This window comes from Dromiciops gliroides, chromosome 1, assembly GCF_019393635.1.
Source record: "Dromiciops gliroides isolate mDroGli1 chromosome 1, mDroGli1.pri, whole genome shotgun sequence".
Classification (NCBI taxonomy): Eukaryota; Metazoa; Chordata; class Mammalia; order Microbiotheria; family Microbiotheriidae; genus Dromiciops; species Dromiciops gliroides.
In genome coordinates, this window is record NC_057861.1 from 158,794,298 (window position 1) to 158,812,290 (window position 17,993).

Sequence of the window (17,993 nt, forward strand, 5' to 3'; positions counted from 1 at the left end):
TGTCAATGTGTTGGGAAGATTTATTTATCTATTCACTTATTCAGTCATTTATTTATTTATTCATTTGTTCATTCATTCATTCATTCATTCTTTAGTTCATTAATTTGTTTATTGGTAATTTTTTTTTACACTGGAAGTCTTTTGGAGTTTGGAGATAAAGTACAGAAATGATATTCAAATTAAATTATATGAGGTTTTCAAATATATTCAGTTGTTAAAGAATCATATAATGTTTGAGTTAGTACGACTCCATTTTCCAGAAGAAGAAACTGAAGAAATTGAAAGCCACACATCTAGTTGGTGACACAGACAGGACTAGGACCTATATTTGTTTTTTTACTCTGAACACAGAGCTATTTCTACTAAACTACACCATTTCTTAAAGTCCCAGACCTGTGCAAAAAAGCAACAAACAAATGTTACACATTCAGCAGTGTTCTTCAAACTACACCGATCACCGGGAAAAGAAGATTCTTGTTCTAATTCCTCTCTTTACCTATACCATGCCATGCTTATGGAAACATTTTTAAATGATTTTTGAGGTTTATTTTTTCTTTTTTTAGCCATTTTCTTGATCACTGTAATGATTCACTCTGCATAATGACATTAAAACAATTTGGAATTGTGCTTATTTGATCATGAGATGATTTGCTGAAGTTTGCTTTTTCAGTCATCTATTATTAGTAATAATAATAGACATTTTAAAAGTGCCTTAGGGTTTATAAAACACTTTGGACACTATCTCACTTGATGCACATAACAGATCTGAATGGTATATTTAGTCCCATTTTATAGAAGGGAAAAAATGGCATTTAGAGAGCGTGAGTTGTCTGTGGTCACACAGCTAATGGGCATCCAAGAGAGACTCTCCTAGTGTTCTTTCTACATTTCAAGGCCTGAAAAAATGGGGATTTGGCTAAGTGAATAACTATTAGAGACACGGTTTAGCAGGAAATATTTAACCTAATTACATAATCAAACGTTTTTTAAACACCTAAAACTACCCTGGTGTAGAAATACTATCCTGATCACATACTGCTATTTTTTAATAAAGCAAGTCCCTTCATGACTCCTTTTCTCTCAAAAGTGGCAAAATCCTTCAGAAACAGTTTGGTTTCCACCATTCACAACTGAAAACAAAGTTGAGAAAAGGGCTCTCTTACCCTATTCCAAAACCTGTTCCCTGTTCATATTTGTCTTCTTAGCTCTTGTAGCCAAGAGCTGCTTTTGTCAGAGAAGCTGTAAATAAACTTTAGAGAGCCTGAGTTGTTGGCAAAAAACAGGGACAGGGACAGGAACAGGAAGAGGTAGGGGGGGTGGGGAGGGAGTCCATCTGTTTAGTTCCATTTGAAACTGGGATCAATACCCTAATGTGCAGATGCAAATCTAAAGCTTATCCAATTTGGGGAAGTGCTTGGGTCAGCAGAGCTGGACAAGAAAATCTCACGAGAACAGGCTGTCTCATAAGATTTCCGTTACCTGTTGCTTCCAGTTGGACTGAAAATACCTCAGAGGTAGCCTTTCGCATGGTGGTTTTGGCATTTCTTCATCCAGGCCCAGATGGAACCCGGGAGTACAAACGGGAACAAAAATGAAAAACCTTAGGAGACGAGTTGATTGAATATTTTCAAACCTCCAAGTTTAAAAAAGGCGATTAAGTTCAGGTACAGTTCAAATCAGAGGATTAAGCATTAAAGAGTCCAGAGAATCTCTTAGAGTGAAACCATTTAACCCATTTTTGGCAATAAATAACACCCCAGAGAGCTTATCAAGATGTCTTCCACAAAACTCCTGCTAATCTCAGCAATAGCTCAAAGTACTACTCCTGTCTTTTCTTTGTGTGGCCCACCAGTGCTCAGAGCCAACACACTATCAGGCTGTTAGGAGTCTGCTGAGGACAAGAATGTGTGCCAAGTCGCATAACAGTTTAGCATTCATCAAAAGTCAGATGCCCTCTTTATTTTCCACACTTCCTTTTACTTCCCTCTTAAAAATAAAACTTCAAATGGTCGATCATTACACAGATCTTTTTTCTCATACTGTGGAAATATTATAATTTCAAACTTTTTGTTCTCACAGCTATCTTTAAAGGGTCCTTAACACCCCCCACCCCCACCAAAGATACTGATGAATGGGGAAGAAAACATTCAACTTATGTTTATATTTGAGAACCTGGAGACTGATTCTGAGGTGTGTGTGTGTTTTGACTAATTTCAGACTTCCTCCTGGGTTAGAGATTAGTTTGAACAGGAAAAAGGCCTTCATTATCTTCTTCTTTTTTTTTTTTTTTCAGTGAGGCAGTTGGGGTTAAGTGACTTGCCCAGGGCCACATAGCTAGTAAGTGTTGTGTCTGAGGCCAGATTTGAATTCAGGTCCTCCTGACTCCAGGGCTGGTGCTCCATCCACTGTGCCACCTAGCTGCCCCCATTATCTTCTAAGGGATAATGTAAGTTCTAATCCTACCTCAGATACTTATTATCTGAGTCACCCTAAGCAAGTCACTTAACTACTCAACTTCAGTTTCTTCATCTGTAAAATGGGGATGATAAATCAGATCCACTTCACAGGCTTATTGTGAGGCTCAAACATGATAACAAGGAAGAGGAGGAGGAGGAGTGGTGGTAGAAGAAGAAGAAGCAGCAGCAGCAACAGCAACAGCAACAGCAACAAATGAAATAATTTCTTAGATGCTATTCAGCTACATTCAGTTTGTTACTCTTTTTTTAACCTGAGATCCCTTCTTTCTTGGAAGACGTGTTTTCTCTTTGGTCTTGGGGAACAGTAGTACACTTTGGTTGTTGCTTAAAAGTTTTTACTCTTGCCTGGCCCACAGCCTTATTGTGCTAAGGGCTTAATGCCAAATGAAAAGGGAGGGGGATTCAAGAGGGAAGCAAATGGAATCCAAGAATATATGTTAAGGAGTGGAATGATTATCTTATAAGCTGGAGTGGCATTGAGGTATAATTTAGTTTGAACATGTTATTTTATAGATGAAGAAACAGAGACCTAGAGAAGTAAGGGATTGTCCAAGATTAGACCCAGTTAGTAGTAGATTTAAAATCAGGTCTCCTGGCTTCCTGAGCTAGTGCTCTTTTATTAATTTAACAAGTATTTATTGAGGGTCTAATAAGGATCTATACCAAGATCTCTAGGGTATATAGATTTGTTTAATTTACAGTCATTGTTCCATTGTTACTCACCATTTGGCATCAGAGGACTGGGTACAAATTCTGTTTATGGCCACATGATCGTGGGCAAGTCACTTCAGTGCTTTGAGACCCTGTTTCCTCATCTGGAAATAAAGGGGCTAGAGATGATAAATGTCAAAGGCCTGTTCTATCTCTAAATATGTGATGTCATTATAATCTAGGGGGAGGGGAGAAAAATCAAGTTGTGATTATACTGGTATGGAGAGCTTTAGGTGTGGAAGCTCCCTCTACCAACACAAATTAACAATTTATAAATGTATATAAATTTACATATAATGTAAATAAATCAATAAATTATAGTCTTAGAGAGTAACTTGGAATGCTGGAAGGTTAGGAGATTCACACAGATTCATGGTAGTTTGCCCATGTTTCCTTTTCAGACACAGATCTTGAAACTGGGTCTTTCTGATTTCCAAGGTCAGTTCTGCCTCCTACATCAGAGGTGTCAGGAGTTCTGCCAAACTAGATTAAAATGTAATTGGGACAGAGCACCGGCCCTGGAGTCAGGAGTACCTGAGTTCAAATCCAGCCTCAGACACTTAACACTACTAGCTGTGTGACCCTGGGCAAGTCACTTAACCCTAATTGCCTCACTAAAATTAAAAAAAATTGTAATTGGGAAATGTTTAATAAAATAAATAAAAATAAAACATAAAGTTGATTTGTGACTTTCTAAGTCAATATGTGTTCCTCTGGGATCTAATTCTAGTTGAGTTTGATACCAGAGCACTACACCCCACTGACTTTCACAGTATCATATGTGAAATTTAAGAATAATGTTATAGATGCAGAGTTAATTTCAGATCATTTATCTTGATTGACTCTTACTACCCTCAACTGCCCTAATGGATTGGCCCATTTCAATAATTGCAAGGAATTCCAATTTGTTACCATATTAATTTTGTCTGTTTCATAAATATTGATACCTTTCTTCTGTGATTATCCACAATTTATCCAGTATGTATGTAGTTGTCTCCATGTTGTCTTCCCCATTAGATTTTGAGGGAAAGGATAGTTTTTAATTTTCTTTATATCTCCAGCAGCTAGGTGGCCCAGTGGATAAAAATGCTGGACCTGGAGTTAGGAAGATGTGTCTTTGTGAGTTCAAGTCCATCCTCAGATAGTTACTAGCTGTGTGACCCGGGGTAAGTCACTTAACCTCATTTGCCTCAGTTTCTTCATCTGTAAAATGAGCTGGAGAAGAAAATGTCAAACCACATGAGTATCCTTTCCAAGAAAACCCCAAATGAGGATACAAAGAGTTGAACATACCTGAAACAACCGAACAACAAAAAGTTACAAGAGAAGTCCATTATTCAATCCCATAGCTTGGTTTGATATGAGGCTTAATAATTTGTACAGTCTTGGTTATGTTTTAACAGTCATATGGAGGGTGGGAACACGGGTAAGACATGATTGTGCCCATACTAGCCCAGAATCTGTAGTTTATATAGGGAGGCCTGCTGTATCAGAATCTGGGGGAAATAAGTTAAAGATCTGCCAAAAAGTTGTCAACAAGATTTTCAATGATGTGAAGTCCTTCTGTATTCTTCAACATTCAAAAGCAGGAAATTAGGTACAAGAGGAAACCAGGTGTAGCACAGATTTATTCACTGAAGATCTTCACTAATTGTTGCTACTGACATCCCCAGCATTAATTAGCATGAGGGGGAGGAGAGCTTTGCCCAGTGGTGCTAACATTGGGTAGGGGAGGGTGAGCTTCTGCCTACTGTCTCTGTCAGGGCTCCCACCCTATGGTGGCAAGGGGTCTGTATGAATGCTCCCACTCTTGGATTGTGCTTTGTGGAATTGGTCCCTTCCTGATACCATTTACCTGCATTAGTTTTGCCTCAGGTGAAATTATTCCAAGTTAGGCATCAGGTCTCCTGGTATTACATATTGTTGGAGTGGTCTTGGCAGCTACATTTTCTCTAGTTTGGAACAAATTATGTGCATGTTGAAATGTCAACTTAGGGAAAATCAAAGTGTGAAGAAGGGGAAGTAAAGGAAAACTGCATTTCTTGGGTCTGAGAATTTTTTTAAAAGTTCTTGTCAAAAATGTTTATTGATCTCTTTTGTTTTAACATCTACCCAATGTATCCCTCTTCTCTTCCTTCTCCTCACAGAAAGCTATCTCTTATCACAAAGAATAAAAAAGATTAAAAAAAAACAATCACCACAACTAATCAATTCATCATTTGTAGTGTTAGGTTTGGGGACTTTCAAATAAAAAATTTTAACATTCTTACCTTTCCATCATTTCCTAGGCCCATATTTTTCATTTTTACCCAGCTATCTGAAATTGATATTGATATGTTCTCATTAGTGATGCTTTATTTGTCCATTCATTCATTCACTTTATATCTATTTATATTTATTTGTTTTCAAGGTTCTGATCTCTGAAAAGAAAATAGAAAAATCTTTCCAGCCTGAGGCCCTGAACACTGCCCCTTAGCCTAACAATGCTCAACAGGATGGCTTGCAAAGCCTGTATCAAGATTGGCATAAATGACCAAGGGAGCTTCTGCACATCAATAACCAAAAATAAAAGTTCCCTCACATACACTTCAGATGGTCACTTTACATGTGTTCAAAACAGCTGAGAGACAGAGACAGAGAAACAGAGGAGACAGACACAGAGAGATAGAAAGAGACAGAGAAAGAGAGAGACAGACACAAACACACACAGAGAGACAGAGAGAAATCCTCATTGCACCTTCCCTGTTTCTTATCCCTGGATGCCTCCTATTGCATATTATCCTTGCATAAGGCAAACTTGAGGCACAGCCCTGCTCCGATATATTAATTTTTAGGACACAGGAAGATAAGTGACAAGTAGGGTCAATAAGAGTTCAGTTTCCACCCCCACTCCACCCCCAACAACAGACATGCCTACAATATTTTTTTTCACATGAGAACACATGCAGAGCAATATCTGATTGCACTAATAGCTAGCTCTTCATTGCATTGAACATGCAATACTCACTTAGCCAAACAGGTGAAACTGATTTATGCCAGGTTTTATGGGCCCAAAGTCTGGGCAAGCAAAAATAGAGGTTGGGGCAGGGAGGGGAGGGACAGCACATGGAAGGAAGGTTTGTGTGACAGGCCTGGGATCATCTTGGTTCTCATCCTGGTTTGAAATCTGTGAGAAATTCAATTTAAGCAAGCACCCTTTTCAACTCTGAGGCAAGTTCAGGGCCACCTGAATGAAAACCAGATGGCCTTATCGGGCCTAAAGACAACACATGGCAGCTCAGAATCCTGTGGACCCGGGACCACCAGAGCAAGGGCTCAGAGCCCGTGAAACCCTAGCACCAATGAATATTAATGCTCACCAGATCTGGAGTCAAGCCCTGGTCTTTTCTCCTGCCCCCCCCCCTTCTCCCTCCCCCTCTCAAGGCCAGGGAGAACATCGCATCATTGTAAACTGGTTATCTGAGATGTTTTAAGTGAAATCCAAAGCTGCCTCCTGAGCATCTCTCTCCCCCCTCCCTCTTCCCTCCGGCTGACAAAGGCAGGCCTTCTCAAGTGTGCCCGTAGCAGGGGATGGTTTGTTTTGGCAGGGAGAGCAGGTGCCTTCCCAACTCTGAGATCTGGAGTGTCAGCAGTGACCCCGGGTCTTGGGTGGCCGGCTTCACGCTTTCATTTCCCTTTGTCAGCTGATACACCTACCACCCACACACTGGAAGGAAGGTTCCAGCGAGTTCAGAGAGGCTTGAAAGAAAGGGAGGCTGACCTCTCTCTCAGGCCTTCCCTGGCTCTCCCCACCCCTTTCCTCCCATCCCCTTAAAGCAGCCAGCCTTGGCACACTCTAGAAAGTGTGTACTTTTTTTTTTTAATAAACAGCCAAGGAGGTGATTGTTTAAACATTTAGCCTGTGAAACATTAGCTTTCTGCAGATGATTAAAATATGACTCGTGTAAACAAATGATGGCCATCGACCGGCTATTTTTCAGATTGGTTTTGTTTGGGGCTCTCGATAAGGAGAGTCTTCATTCCCAGAGTTACACTGGGGCTCTTCTCTGATTACCTTTTAATCATTCCATTCCTGCTGCCTCATACCCACACTAGGCATTGGTCCCAGATGGCCCCTAACGAGTTACAGAAGTCAAGGCTCCACAAAACAAAGCCTAGAGGTGCCCGTCAAGGTGTGTGGCTTGCTTGTCCTTCCCCTCCCCTCCTCCCTTCTTTGAGACATCTGCTCTGGTTATGGAATAAAATAACTCTCTTATTAACCTACATCTATTTTTATAGCTTTGCCCAAGTGAAGGCCTTCCGCCCCTGCTGGAAGCAATCATGGAATTCCCAGTAACTTCAGCAGGAGCTCCAGTCCTTCAGCATTTGTGTGTACAGGTGCTGAGGAGCCAAAGTGCCCTGTACCCCCAAACTTGCTGCTATTGTTCTAGTCATCTGCTATCTGTAACTCCCAGCAGGGAAGAAGAAACTTGGGAAGGGAAGAGGAAGCCTGGGGAGGGAGAACTCCGTGGTTTTCCCCCTTCTGTTCCACTTACCATATCTCAAGAATTACTAATGAAAGCAGAGTGCCATGCCCACCCAAGCAGGAAGTGTGGAGGCTGGTGGGTATGCAAGATTGCCAAGAGGGAGTGGATTATGTGGGTAGCCAGCCCTGGAAAACCGGCTCACACAGGTATAGTTTCAGACTGGTTTGAGGCCTAATGGTACACAAAAATAAGGAGTTTGGTCGTAGCTGGGGTTAAATTAACCCTGAGTCATCCCTCCCTAAGTGGCTTCCTGAACCTTCCTTCTAAACAGAACACAATGTCAACATTCCAGAAGGGGCAAGCAAAGGGTTTAGGGTGGTGGTTGCTTCTAATAATAATCGTCATCATCATTATTATTATCCTTTAAGTGAACCCACAGAAGATGAATTTATATCCTAATACATTTATTCAATGACAAAAAAAGCAATTGTTTTATCCATCCTGCCCCAAATAGGCCAAAGACAATTAAAAATCAAGGGATAGTAACAGGATAGTGGCACGTTGAAACCATATCTATCTGAATCTCATCAAAAAAAGGATTTAGATGACGACAATGACAATATCTATATGACTTGTGAAAGACTCTGCATAATATTTCACTGAGGCACAGCAACCCTATGAGGTAGCTACTGCAGGTGTTGTTCCCATTTTACAAATGAGAAAACTGAGACTCCAAAGTATGAGGTGACTTGCCCATGATCACAAAGCAACTGTCAGAGGTTGGGCTGGGAAAACAACAGTACAGGGGAAAAACTCTCATAGTCTGGCAGCCCTTGGCTCCTGAGAGAGGGGTGACTGTTTTTTTTCAATTTATGACCTAGATTTAATCTCTCTTCTTCTCATGGCTCCACTTTATAAAGGGGGTATGACGAAAAACACTATCTGCATCCAGAAGAAGAACTGAAAAATAGAAGTATATGGAATAATTTTACATATGTACATCTATTTGCATATATAATGGTAGACATCTCTGAGGGGGAGAAAAAAAGGAAAAAAAAGAAATTTACAAGATTATTATATATTATATATTTAAAAGGAATAGCAAGTTGTACATAACAGATTTGCAGTTTCATGTGCAATCATCTTTTTATTAAACTATATCACAGAAATGTTTTTTTATTCAATAAATCAAAAAAATATATATTTTTAAATCAAGGCAAGTGAGGAGTAAAGGAGAATAATTTTTTCTTATCAGAGTTTTTGGAGACTTTCTACACAAGGAAGACAGTCATTGATAACAAGCACATTTAAAATGTGTATTTTCCCCCATCCTTTTGGCTTCTCTCAAAGACATAGTTATGTCACTAAGGGGGAAAAAGGGGAGAAATCTGGGACAAATCACTGAGGAGGGGAAATCACTCATTCACAAGCAGTTTTTTACAGGTGAAGTTTGATTAAAGCAAACACCTAGGGCAACCTTGATCAACACCCAAAGAAGATAAACACTAGGAACAAGTAAAAGTATTCAAAAGCAGAAGGATCTGTCACAAAAGGAATCAGTCTTAGCCTCAAATGTCACTAAAGGATTTAGGGCAGGGAATTTCACAGGGAGACAATAATTCTATTTTAGTTGCTCCTTTCTCTTCTTCAGCTTTTTTGCTGGAGATTGACCTCATACTTTGTTGTTGTTTCATAAACCAGACCAGCAATTTCCCAGATAAAGGGAATTCCCCATAAGGAAGCTCTTCACAGAAGGAGATTGACTATTTCCCCCAAGTTGTACTTTTAGAATGTTGCCTACAGCACTGAGCATAACATACCCTGTGTCGCTCAACCAGTATGTGCTCAGGCCCTCCTTATTATACAGGTAAGCTCTCTATCCACATTACTAAGCTAGCCACAAAGGCCCTACCAAAAAGGAAGCTGATAATGTAGCAATGATAATCTAAAGTTTAGCTTACAAGATAGGAACACACCAAGATAGAGGCAGAGCAAGGGGGGTGAGCAGGAATAACAGTATAAAGGCTTAGGATACCTCTGGTGAGTCGAAATACAGTGACTTGTAAACTGTGCTCTACAGCTCTGCAGACCAAGGGATTCTACAACATACCCTACAAGAGTCTTTTAAAAGAAAATTGTCAGTCAGACATGATCAATCTGTGCTTTCTCTGGCTTCTCCAAGTGCAGCCCCAATCTTGTAACAGAGGTTGATATTTGAGTCAATCAGTCAGTAAGCATTCAATAAATTAGGGGTTCTTAATCTAGTGTCCAAGGATCCCCAAGAGGTCCATGAACCATGGATAGATTTCAAGAGGTTTGTGAACTTGCATGGGGAAAAAATTGAATCTTTATTTTTGTACTAGATAGCTCATACTCAGATCATCTAAGGTGTAAGCACCCACGTGGGAGATGCCTGGGACCTACTTTTGGGGATGAAAGATAGGTGGAAGAAGACTCTTTCCATGGGCCATATAGCCAGAACTACTTGTATCTTTAAATGTAACTGATTTAGGCACAGTGGGTCTCTTTCTAGTAGCATCCAAGTGAGGGAAGTTTTATTCACCCACAGCTTCAGGAAGGCCCCAAGAGTTCTGCGTGTAGGGAATGAAGTCCCTAGAATGAGAATTCAAGTAATGGCGCCCAGGATTATGACAGATACTGACTGTAACTAACCTAACAGAGAAGTCTTGAGAAGCCATGTCCTAGGACACAAGCCCAGGGGCTTTGGAGTTGGAACTTGATAGGGCTAATGCCATGTAGTAACTGAGTTAAATCATGAATCTAAACTTTCTTGCTTCCTTAGGGTCCAAGGTGGTATAGAGAAGATTATGCCTTAAGGTGCTGGGGGAAATATATATATATATATATATATATATATATATATATATATATATATGTATGTATGTATGTATGTATACGTCTTTTTTGGCTGTACTTTTGAAGTAAATAGTCCCTCGCAAAAGCTAATATTAAGTGTTAAATACAACTGAGGTGTTTGGATCCCTACGATTGGGAGAACACAATGGGTGAGGGCTTGAGCCAATGGCAGAGAAAAGAAACCCCTCAAACCTTAAGGAAACTGGAAGAAGAAAATAAGCAGTTCTTATGCATCTACTATGTTCCAGGCACTTTAAATATTATCGCATTCAATCCTCACAATAACCCTATGAAGTAGGTTATTATCCCATTTTACGGTTGAGGTAACAGAGGTGGTGTGTGACTTGCCCAGAGTCACATACCTAGTAAAAAAAAATGTCTGAGGCTACATGTAAATTCAGGTCTTCCTGATTCCAGGCCCAGCACTCTATCTTCTCAATCATCTCATTGCCCCTACAAGTCCATAGACTTCACCAGAGTGCTAAAGAACTCCACAAGGCAAAAAACATTAATAACCTCTGTATTATATTCTTACTATATGCCAGGCACTGTGCTAAGCCCTGTGATACAAAGAAAGCCAAAAACACTGTCCCAACCCTCAAGAAGATCACATCTAATGAGGAAGTCGACATGAAAACAGCTTTTTAGAGATGATATATACAAAGCAGATGGAAGGTAATTTCAGGGAAATGAGACCCAATACAGGCAGGAATCCTAACCTTAGAAAATCAAAAAACCTTTTGCAAAAGTAAATCCTTTCTGGATAAGACCTAGTGGCCATTTTCTTCTGCCCCTTAATGCATGTAAAAAGATGATATTTTGAGAAGCAAGATCTTAAAATGGCAGGTGATAGCTCCAAATGAAATCCCTAGTCATAGATTCATAAATTTATATCTAGAAGAGACTTTAGAGGTCATCTGGATCTTTGATCCTATGATCTAGGCCAACCCACTCTTGTTTGTAGAAATGAACCTAGGAAGGTTCAATGATTTGCCCAAGATCACGCGTATTAAATGGAAGAGGCAAAATTCAAATCCCAGTTCTCTGACTCCAAATTCAGGACTTTATAATAAAGGGAATGGCTCAAAGCAGACAGAATCCAAGTAAAATGAACAAATTTAGGATCAGAACAAAGTTTTGACCCATAGTTACGCCTCCTGAATGTTTGACCTGTGGAATGGAAGGAGAAGACTTAGGATCTGTCAATTATTTACCACCTGCCACCTTTCTGCTATTAAACAAAAGTATGAATTTGTGGCAATTTTTTATTTGTTTCTCTACTAAACATAACCCCCCCCCCAATATTGCCCTTAAAAACCCTTATTTTTCTATTTTCTAGCTATGTAACCTTGGGCAAGTTGCTTCTCTTAGCTGAGACTCAGTTTCCCTACATGTAAAATGAGAGGATCAGATTAGATAACCTCTCAGGTCTCTGAGAGCTGTAACATTCTAAGATTCTGTGAATATACTCCTTGATTACCAACTTTAACAAATGTGAGAAAGGAGCATGATTTGGTAACCACCTCACTTGGTCTGCAGAGGGCAGTAATCTTACACCAAACAACCATGGAATGATGATAATTCTGAAACTCTGACTATATTTCTAAGGGAAATGGAGAGGGGGGAAGGGACACCCTGACCAGAGTCTCAGATCAAGAGATATGCTTTCTATATAAGTCTACATGTTGGCAGTTACCTAAAGAGAGGATGCTAAAATGCAAGCTGCTGATAGTCACCCTTCCCCAAACAGTTCCAGTTCCTTGAAATCTGGAAAGTCATAAAGGAAAAATATCCCTTTTTAAAATTTTGGCTGAATAGGATTTGGTTGCCTTGAAGGGAAAGAAGTTACTCTAGTGGTTTTCAGCATTTTAGTGACCAAAGAAGAAGGTAGTCTATTTCTGGGCTTGTTAGTTAAGAGCCAAAACTGTCTTCAAAGTATTTTGAGGCTCACCATATCAGATGTAGTTTGAAGGGATAACATCTGTCAGAAAGGCTCTATGTTTTCTAAAATCTGTTCCCTCTTAGTGAAAAGTTGCCAAACTAACTCCCCTTAGAGATGAAGTTAGTGGTAGAATTGATGACTTGCATATATCATCTGTGTTTTCAGCTCCCTATCCCAAAGCATTTATATAGGACTTTATATTTGCGTAGTGCCTTATATTATATTAATTTCCCTCAAGGATTATTGCTTAAAAGGATTTATAGGATGAGGTTATAAAAATAATATGATAAGGTAAAAGTATAGCCATGTAATAACACAAATATTATATGTAACATTGCTATAAAATATGTTTGTTGTACCTCTGTTTTTACAGATAAAGAAACTGTAGTGCATGAAAAGGAACACAATAGAACTAAATTTTTTTTTCTCATTTAACAATCATTTATTTACTCTCTCCCACCTCTCCCCAATTTAAAAAGAAAAAAAAATGGGGTAGCTAGATGGCAGAGTGGATAGAACACCCGCCCTGGAGTCAGGAGTACCTGAGTTCAAATCCGGCTTCAGACACTTGACACTTACTAGCTGTGTGACCCTGGGCAAGTCACTTAACCCCAATTGCCTCAGTAAAAAAACAAAAACAAACAAAACAAAAAAAAAACCAAATATGCATAGTCAAAGAAATTCCTACATTGGCTAATAGAATTTGATAGAATTGGAAATTTCTTGCATTTATGACTCCATAAGAGAATGATAGACCTAGAATTGGAAGACACCTCAGGTTATTTCAACCCTCTCATTTTACAGATGAGGAAAATGAAGTCTACAAAGGTGAAGTGACTTACCTGAGGACCTATATCTAATAAGTATCAGAGATGGAATTTGATCCCGGGTCCTCTGACTTCAGTACTACTGTCTCTTCTACTGTAACACACTGCTTTCTTAGAAGAATAAAAGGTAACATGCATCAGAATCAAGTTAATGAATGGAAGAACATGACATGACACAGAGGGAAAAGGGAAGGAGAATAATAATAACCGACGTATTAGGTGACAACATAGAAGGTACTTAATAAATGTTATTGGTTTTATATAGTTTCAAGTTTTACAAACAACTATATATACATTATTTTTTTTGTCCTCACAACAGCCCTGTGAGATAGGTACTATTATTCATATTTCACAAATGAGAAAAGTGAGGCTGAAATATTTTAATTGACTTCTATCATCACATAGATAGTAAATATCTGAGGCAGATTGGAATTCATGTTCCTCTGTATCCGTAACCAACGCTTTATCCACTAGGCCATGCTGCCTCTCACTTAGTTCAGGGGGGAAACAAACTACACAAATCTCTGGATGAATATAATAAGTATGAGACTTCTCGATAGTGGGAGCTTTTGAGGAAGAAGCAGCATCATATGTCCCCAGTGAGTAATAGGTAGGACTCACAGGTTCTGGCAAGAGGAAACTTGGAGCTAACCCCATGTTGTAGTGGTTATTGAAGGCTATATAGTTTATTATAGTTATGTGGGAAATGTGAGGTATTCCTGTAGCATGTGTACAGGACATAAAGGACAAGACTAATCAAACCCACTGATCTCTCCCCACTTGCCAATTCATGGAAAAATGAATTATTCCATTGGAAGAAAGCTAGAAAATACCTTTATGGATTACAAAATCCTAGGGGGAAAAACTGAAGGAGCAGGGGTGGTATTTCTCTCTTTTTTAAAATTTGAAATTCAGAACCTTAAAATAGTAAGATGTCAGAGGTGGGAAAGACTTTAAAGATCATTTAATCTACTTCTTTCATTTTGCAGAAGAGGAAACTGAGGCCCAGAAGAAAAATTCTCTTGCTCAAAGTAACAAACCTAATGGAAGAATGGGAATTAGAACCCTGTTCTTCAAAACTCTCATTCCAATGTTCTAAGCATTATACAATATAGTATCCCAGATGAAAAAGAAGAATACAAAGAATGAACTGTTACTAGATGGTGACAAAGAATGAAATTTGTTTTTTTAGACCAGAGCTTCTTAAACTTTTTCCACTCATAACCCCTTTTCACCCAAGAAATTTTTACACAACCCCAAATATATAAGTATATAAAATAGGTATAAAAATAAAATATTTACTGCCAAATTTTTCACAACCCCCACATTCAGTTACATGAACCCATATGGGGTCGTGACCCACAGTTTAAGAAACTTTGTTCTAGACTATGGCTAAAGATACCTAAGGAGAAAGGGCATCTGATAAAGACTGAAAAGAAAACATGTTTGACTACAAATGTGCTGACCTAATTAAAGGCTTTAAATTAAAAGTGGAGGGAGGGCAGCTAGGTGGTGCAGTGGATAAAGCACTGGCCTTGGATTCAGGAGGACCTGAGTTCAAATCCAGCCTCAGACACTTGATACTTACTAGCTGTATGACCCTGGGCAAGTCACTTAACCCTCATTGCCCCGCCAAAAAAAAAAAAAAAGTGGAGGGAAAGGAAGAAAAATGCCCACATAAAACTACAAAACTAGGCATTGTGGAAAATATCAGGCATGATAAAGGAAGAGGAATAATAGTGCTAGAAGTACCAGTATTTCAAAGGAGGTTGGGAATAGTAGTCATAGTAGCTGATATTTAATAGTATTACTTAAGAGTAGGTTATTATTTTTGTTGTTATTGTTATTATTATTTATAACTAGAAATATTAAAAATGATGACGCTCACTACAGCAACACATCTTGTTTCAGTCTTAAAAGAAATCTGAGAGGTGGGGAGATAAGAGTTTCCTCTTTTATACCTGAGAAAAATGAGGCTTAATGAGGTTAAACAGTACATGGAAGAAACAGAATTCTGAATTCTGAACCCAGGTGTTCTGGATTCAAATCAATTGTATTTCAATTGCACCACAATTCTTTTACAATTCTCGTGGCTTTATATGTCTATGTGCAATATACATGGAGTATAGATTCTAAACAAAGTAAGGCATATTTTACACCTTTCCCTCCCTTTCACCCAGCAGAATGATAGAATCACAATGTCTCAAAGTTGGAAGGGACCTCAAAGGCCATCCAGCTCAAAATCTACTTAACTGAAGCACTTCTTACAACATCTCTAATAAGTGGTTATCCACCTATCATTTGCAGTTCAGTACTTACAGGAACCCACCTATCTTTTGAGACAACCCTTCCCATGTTAGACAGTTCTTTTTTTTTTTCTGTGGGGGAGTTGGGGTTAAGTGACTTGCCCAGGGTCACACAGCTAGTACGTGTTAAGTGTCTGAGGCTGAATTTGAACTCAGGTCCTCCTGAATCCAGGGCCAGTGCTCTATCCACTGCGCCACCTAGCTGCCCCATTAGACAGTACTAATTGCTTGGAAATGTGTCCTTACATCGATCTAAACCTGTCTTTCAGCACCTTCCACCTAATGCTCCTATTTCTGCCCTCTGGGCTCAACAATACACAATTTTAATTTTTCTTCAACAAAATAGTCCTTTCATCATTTGAAAAGAGCTATTATTTTCCCCTTGTCTTCTCTTCACCAGGTTAAACATCCCCAATTCCTTCAAATGAGAAGCATATGATATTATCTCCATTTTCTTTGCCATCCTGGTTGCTCTCCTCTGAACATATGCCAACCTGTTCATGTCCTTCCTAAAATGTGGCACTCAGGACAGCTAGGGAAGAGCACAGTTGGACTATCACCTCTCTCTTTTCTGGACATTGCTTTAAAAAAACGACATTAGGCATTTTTTAGTTGCCATATTGTTCTGTGTACTAGTATTGATTTTGTAGTCTAGGAAAACCCCTGAATTTGCCAAATTGTTGCCTATATTCATGTCTCTCTCACTTTTTTATGAACTCAAGGATAAGCCTTCACTTTTACTTCTATCAACTTCCACCTTATTTGATTCAGCTCATAACTTTCATGAGCATGCCATCATTGCTTCCATCTAAGCATTGATAAAAATGTTAAAAGCAGGGGGCCAAGGGTAGAACTCCCCAGGGAGCTCCACTATAAACCTCCTTTCTAGCTAACACTTGAGTCTGTTCATCCAATCCATTCTGAATCAAGTCAAGTCAACCACTATTTATGTTCCAGGCACTGTGCTAAATCCTCGGTATATAAGTACAAGCTTAAAAAACCCAATCTGCCCTCAAGGAGCTTACATTCCAATTGGGGAAAATAACACATAAAAGGGAGGTGAAAAACTCTCTGTAAAGCCTGCTCCACAGGAAACCAACTTAATTTCATCTTAAATCTTTTCCTTTTCCACCCTTTCCATCTTCTGGATGTCACTAAGACCTAACTTTCTCCTGATGACTCATCCTCCCTGACTACCCCTTCCAGCATCGTTTGCAATTTCTGTTGTTTCTCCCCAACTTACTGGTCAAAGTAGGGGAGTTGAAATATTGCTTGCTCCCCACTGCCAGTTCTAGTTTCTCCTCCTACCATGATCAGTAATTCTCATTTGAGAGTCATTCAGTCCATATCCACTGCCTAATTCTGATAGATATTGTCTACCAAAGTGGGCAGCCTGGAGTCAGGAGATCTGAATTCAAATCCAGCTCAGACATTTACTAGCTTGTGTGACCTTGGACAAGTCATTTAACCCTATTCGACTCATTTTCCTCATCTGTAAATGAGTTGGAGAAGGAAATGGCAACCACTCTAGTATCTTTGCCAAGAAAACCCCAAATGGGATCACAAAGAGTCATACGTGACTGAAAATGACTGAACAACAACAAAATTGTTTACAAGCTCCAGGACATTCTCCTTCTTTTCTCAAAGAATTCAGTGCTTAGTGCTTGGCTCACAATCTTCTTTTTCCCCCAACACATGTCCTCATACTATGTACTTCAAACATACATATTGATACTCCCTCAAATATCCTAAATCTCACAATTCTTTAATTTATTAATTTCCCTGATCTACTCCTCCACCTTATATCAACCTTATGTGATGGTCACACCTTTGATCTTGCTATCACACACATATATACCACTTCCGTATTAAGAATTCTGAAATTCAGGGGCAGCTAGTTGGTGCAGTGGATAGAGCACCGGCCCTGGAGTCAGGAGTACCTGAGTTCAAATCCAGCCTCAGACACTTAACACTTACTAGCTGTGTGACCCTGGGCAAGTCACTTAACCCCAATTGCCTCACTAAAAAAAAAAAAAAAGAATTCTGAAATTCTTTTATGTTATTACAATCTGTTGTCATTCCATCTCCCCTTCTGCCTTTCCAAGTCCAAACCCTACTCTTCATGCACAGTGTGACCTCCATTCCTTTTACCCAACAGTTAACTCCCATGCCATCAATCATACCCTAGCTAAACTCTTCTTTCCTCACTATTATTTGACTCCTTTGATAAACCAGTTCTACTCTACGTTGTCCTCTTTTCTTGAGACCTTTGCTCTTATCATATTTCCAGTCTTGCCCTGAGAAGTCTCTGTTTTATATCAATCACCATCATCAGTCATCTTTGTTCTTATACAGATAGTACTAAGACAAGGTGGAGAGAAAATCAT